Source organism: Malurus melanocephalus, unplaced genomic scaffold (assembly GCF_030028575.1).
Source record: "Malurus melanocephalus ecotype Western Australia unplaced genomic scaffold, MMel_1.1 scaffold_85, whole genome shotgun sequence".
In the NCBI taxonomy this organism is placed as follows: domain Eukaryota; kingdom Metazoa; phylum Chordata; class Aves; order Passeriformes; family Maluridae; genus Malurus; species Malurus melanocephalus.
Genome location: NW_026623317.1, coordinates 1,323,063 through 1,328,291, shown reverse-complemented (window position 1 = coordinate 1,328,291; position 5,229 = coordinate 1,323,063). Strand labels below are relative to the sequence as shown.

General features: G+C 45.6%; 1 protein-coding gene across 1 annotated transcript in view; it reads right to left on the bottom strand.

The window, feature by feature from the left end:
- SLC14A1 (solute carrier family 14 member 1 (Kidd blood group)) overlaps positions 1 to 3,653 on the bottom strand; it is a 14,189-nt gene extending 10,536 nt beyond the window's left edge. Inside the window, exon 1 of the mRNA XM_057367788.1 lies at positions 3,549 to 3,653. The gene's annotated coding sequence lies outside the window, so the exon portion shown is untranslated. The remainder of the gene's footprint in view (positions 1 to 3,548) is intronic.
- Positions 3,654 to 5,229: the final 1,576 nt, after the last annotated feature.

The following is a 5,229-nucleotide window of genomic DNA, read 5'->3' as shown; positions in this document are numbered from 1 at the left end:
TCTTGGCTCTGTTATAATTCATTACCTTAATTCATTAACCTTCAATTTTTTTTCATACTTCATTCTGGAATAAGTGAATTGAATGTACTTTCAATTAAATCAAAATTTCYAGCYAAGATRAATGCTCYCCATTTGRTGAAARTGCATTTACATTTTTCCTTTCAAAKGTTCTCCCTGTTTAYGTAACTTRGGCTTTCCCTGTARCTCAAATGAARTGTTGCTACACTGCAGAGTGATGCTGTGTGAGCCCACGCTGGCATGTCCTGGGTGTTTTTCCCTGCATACTGAGTGAGGGGCTGTTTGCACTCAGGACTCTGCAGAATGGGGTGTAATATGCATGTGAAGTATTGCAGTCACTGTCCAGTCCATGTACACAGTGGAGAAAAAAAAATGGAAGAAGCTGAGGGCCCAAATTTGCCAAAAATGGATRTATTTCTTTGCCATGCAAAGGCAGTTAAATGCCTACTTTGGGCACTAGTGTGAGCCTGAGCTGGCAGGGCTCCTCTGCTCTGGTTTCCACGGGCAGAAATGAAGCCAGCTCACTGCCCTTGGCATGGCAAAAGCACCAGGTGCCCTGGTGGGTCACTCACACCAACCTGTCTCCAACCTCACCCCCGATGGATGCCCCGTGTGCCGGAATATTCGGAGTCACAGAGACCGTGGGTGATCGTGTCTGCCTTCCCTGCAGCAGTGCTGGTCAAACCCACGTTCATTATGTCACAGAATCATGGAATACTTTGRGCTGGAAGGGACCTTTAAAGCTCATCTGGTCCAGCTCCCCCTATTTGATCACAGAATGTCTCTCCAAAGAGGGACCACAGGAAGGAACTCCATCAGTTCACCATGCAGAGAGTGACAGAACAGGGAGGAGCGGCTTCAAACTGCCAGGAGGCAGGGTTGGATTAGGTATTAGGAAGAAATTGTTCCCTGTCAGGGTGGTGAGACCCTGTCAGAGATTTCCCAGAGCAGCTGTGGCTGCCCCTGGATCCCTGGCAGTGTCCAAGGCCAGGCTGGACATTGGGGCTGGGAGCAGCCTGGGACAGTGGRAGGKGTCCCTGCCCATGGCAGGGGGTTGAAATGAAATGATCTTTGAGGTCCCTTCCAACCCAAACCATTCTGTGATTTTAAATGGTAAGGAAGCCTGAAATCAAAAAGTTTTGAACAACCTCCTCACTGTGCTGAGCAGCCGGGTGGGAAACAGGCGTAGGCCAAGAGAACCTTTGGTTTCTGATGGAAACCCATAAAGACCCAGATCCATCCCCCACTGTTTTGTGGCCTCCCTGAACCCCATCCCAGGCACTGTGTGGGGGCTGCATCCTCTGTGAGAGGGTTTTGTTGTCCCCACATCCCTGAGGCTCGTCCCATCTGTTCAGAAACACAAAGTAGGAAGCACTTGCACAACTCCTCCTTAGCTGTCCAATTAAAGTAATGAACCACATGGAAACTGGCACCAGCATAGAATTTTTAGGCGTTTTTAATGATTTTACAAAGCAGTACCTGCCCAGATTAATGATTTGTTAGCACATTATGGTTTTTTCAGGGAGTAGGTGATAGCAGGTATTTAAGAAAGGAGAGAACACAAAGGGTGTCTTATCTCGGAATTGTGGCGGTGCTCAGAGAATTTCAACACAGTGATGTCTGAATATTAATTCAGACTGAGGTGTACATGTTCTGMTGGGGGTTCCATGTGTGCTGGTCTGCAGCAAGGCTTTTGAAGACCTGCTACTGAAGTTATGCAAACACATAGTTTTCACTGAAAGTGCCTTTTTTTTCTCAGTGCACAAAGGAATGAAATGGAAATAATTGTAAAAGGARTGATCTGCTGGAACAGACTGCTTGGCTTCTGTATGGGGCCAGGTTTGGTAAATTGTATTTTTTTATATCTAGTAATTGGGGAAAATATTTTTTTTTTAAAAAGACTAAGTCCAGACAGCTTGAAGCACACTGCCTCTTCTCACATAAGCTCTGGAGAGGTGTCAGAGCCATGCAGTGGAAGCTCCCAGTGCTGGTGTGTAATTGCTGAGGTACAGGAGCAGCAGCAGAACCCAGGCAGAGCCAGTCTGARCACACTTTTCATCTCAGTGGCGCAAGGTCTGATTTGTAGCATGCTGCCAGTGCAGAGAAACTATTTAAAACTATTTCCATGGGAAGTGAGAGCTTCCCACGAAACAAAACAGCAAACATAAAAGACGCTTCTCTTTTTTTACGAAGATTAAATCATCGCTGGGCCGAGATGTTAATCTGTTGCGTTTTTTTTTTTAATAATCTTTTCAGAGTTAATAAATGTCCCGTGGCAAAGCACTGACGTTATGCAACCCCACGTCTCCCTAAATCAATTTTCCTTCCACTTGTGTGCACTTCCTCCCTGTCACGCCAGAGCCACGGCATCTCAGCCATGCCTTGTTAAAGCAGACTCTGTGCTGGGGCCAATCTGCAGCACCTGGCCCCAAAAATCCTCCTTTATTCACCTGCTGAAGTGGAGACCAGCCTGGCCACGCTTTTCTGTTGTGGTGTGCATGGTAAGAGCACTGTGCTTGCAGATGGGAGAGGGACAGGGACTTTAGCTGGGCTAATTAATACTCCCAGGTAATTGGCGCTTCCAACCTGGACACCAGGCTTTTATCTGTGATAGTGCAGCAAAGTTATGTGTTGCTTTCTCTTCCTTCTGGAATTTTCCYCTCTCCCTGCCAAAATTCGTGTTTCTCAGGGGGTTTAATTTATGGTGAGGCATTTGTTTGTCCAGGGACCCGAGTACCTGCTRCTGCACAATCGCAGCCATTGTACTTTGCATTCTCTGAATTGTTGCTGTGAATCTGCGGGCAGCCCAGCTCTGTGTGCAGCCTGTTTTTAGAGGAATTCCTGCATCCAAGCACAATAGGAGGAAAGGGCCAGACTCTCAGCAGCTCTAATTCCAGCACAGCCCGTTAATGTTGCCAGGGGTGTAGTAAAGCAGGATTAATGTCGTGTTAGGCACGGGAACACAAGCATGCACAAGAACAATCCTTGGAACAGGATATAATGCACTTGACCCTCGCTGGAAACAAAGAGTTCAGGTTCTCCCACAGAATGTGAATTTCAAAGTATTGGTTCTAAAGAAAGCTTACACCTCAGATTCAAATATTCGTTAAGCCCACATGCAACTCACTTTTCAGAGATCTGTCTCTGAGGGACAAAGTAATACAGAGACACTCTCATATCAACTGTTGCATTATTACTATCTGGGCATTTTTCATCTGGCAGAATAAAAAGGCAGTAAAAGGAAACGTTTAAGAGTTCAGGTTATTTCTTTTTTTTTTTTCTTTTCTTTTCCTTTTCTCTTTTTCCTCCAAGGTTCAGCCACCTGGACTGAGCRGTGTCAATAAATCCTCACCCTGCTAGAAGCTTCTTGATAATTGATATTTCTGAGTTTCAAGCTTCACACCTGAGCCTCAGCTGCTCTCCTCCAGCAGGACCCTCAAATTCTGCTTGTCAGGTGTTTTGAGGGAGAGGAAAGACCCGGGTAAGTCACTAACAGRGTGCATTAAAAGCAAAGAACAGAGTGCTCTTACCTCTCTGGTGAGCTCAGGAGTAGCTGTAGGTTTTCTGGTTAGGACAGAAGGAAAGTAGGGGRAAAGAAAATGTCCCAACAGCTTATATAGGCTAGCATGGCTCCTGTCCTGATATTACTGATTTGTTTCTCCTCCCACTYAGTGAGCTCCAAGTGAATGTTAAGAACGTTCCCCTTTGAATTCTCCACCTTTCCTCTTGCTCTGTCCTGGGTCTCTTGCCAGCAGTCGATACAAATGTCCTGTTCCCTGATGCTGCTTGGAGGGGGTTATTTTTTTTTTAGTTTCTTTTTCCTAAAAAGTTTTTCTTTTAAATTCTCTTTTTTTCTCCCCTTTTTTTTAATTTTATTTTTATTTTTTTAATTAATTCTTTAGCTCTGTCCTTTCTCCTCCTCTACCACTTAAAAGGATTGAAGACTTTTAAATGGACACTCGGTGAACCTGAGCTTGACCTCTCCAGCATTACCCTCCTTCTCCTACACAATTTAGCATCCTTTCCTATCAAAATTCTGACCTGGGAGTGTGCAACACAGCATTTTGTGTCCAGCAGCCTCTCATGCTTTCCTGTTTCTGGGTAGTTTCCAGAAGCACTACTCTGTTAACAAAACACAGTGAAACCCCCAGTGACCTTCCATTGTTTAACTGATTTTTATAAATTATTTGAGAAATTCAAGGGATATTTTTCTTCTTTAAAAAAAAAAAAAAAAATTAACCTATCCTCGCTAGCTCACTGGAGGAATTGAAATATCAGAAGTGTGGCATATTTGGGAGGTTTATAAGGTTTGAAAGTACTTCAAATGGCAGAGAAGAGGCTGAAGAGGGAAGTCTTGAGATAGGGACTTGCAGGAGTTAGGGCAGAGAAGAAGCTGGTGAACTTCWGGAGCCTTTCAGGCTGATTTAAGCCATGGTATAATTCACCTTAGGACTCTTTCACAGCGATGACAGAGAGAAGAACCAACCTTGTCAATCGAGCTGGGTGCTGGAGAGAAAGTTTTATTGTTGAACCAGAACCCATTTAGCTTTATGGCTTTGCCTCCTCCAGCCCTGTGGAAGCAGCTTCAGCATCTGATCCTCCCTGCACTCATCCCCAGGGWGCATCTCTTTGGATGGAGATGTTTTTAACAGCAGACTGGATTTTTTTTCTCTCCCAAGCTATCAGCTCAGCGCTGCTCCAAGAGCCAGTGTTCCCCTGATCAAAGAGACCCCAGCCCTTGTGGGTGAGCCAGGCACTGTCAGCCCRTGCCTTTCCACCCAGCAGAACATGTTACATGGAATTTTGCAGGGAAAGCTGCTTCACTCCAGTGCACTCAACATTTTTTCCCTTCACCGTTAATTTCTCCCTGGGCTGCCTTTGCTTTCTTTCTGGTGAAAGAAGAAAAATGCATTGGGTGATTTGGGAGTGGGTCCAGGATGAGTTTCAAACTTCACTCCTCTCATGTTTCAGGGATGCCCAGGCCTGGCTCCAGGTTGTTCAAAGCATCATCTCAGCTCCTTATCAGAGGGGTGCAGCAGAGGGGGCAGGCAGGGCTCACTCCTGGGCTGTGCTGCCTCCCTCTGTGGAGCTGTGGGGCAGTTCATTCCTCCAGGGAATCACAGAGTCACTGRATATTCTGAGCTGGAAGGGACCCACAAGAATCACTGAGGTAAGAAACTCAGTTAAGAAAATGTCCCATACAGGGAATGA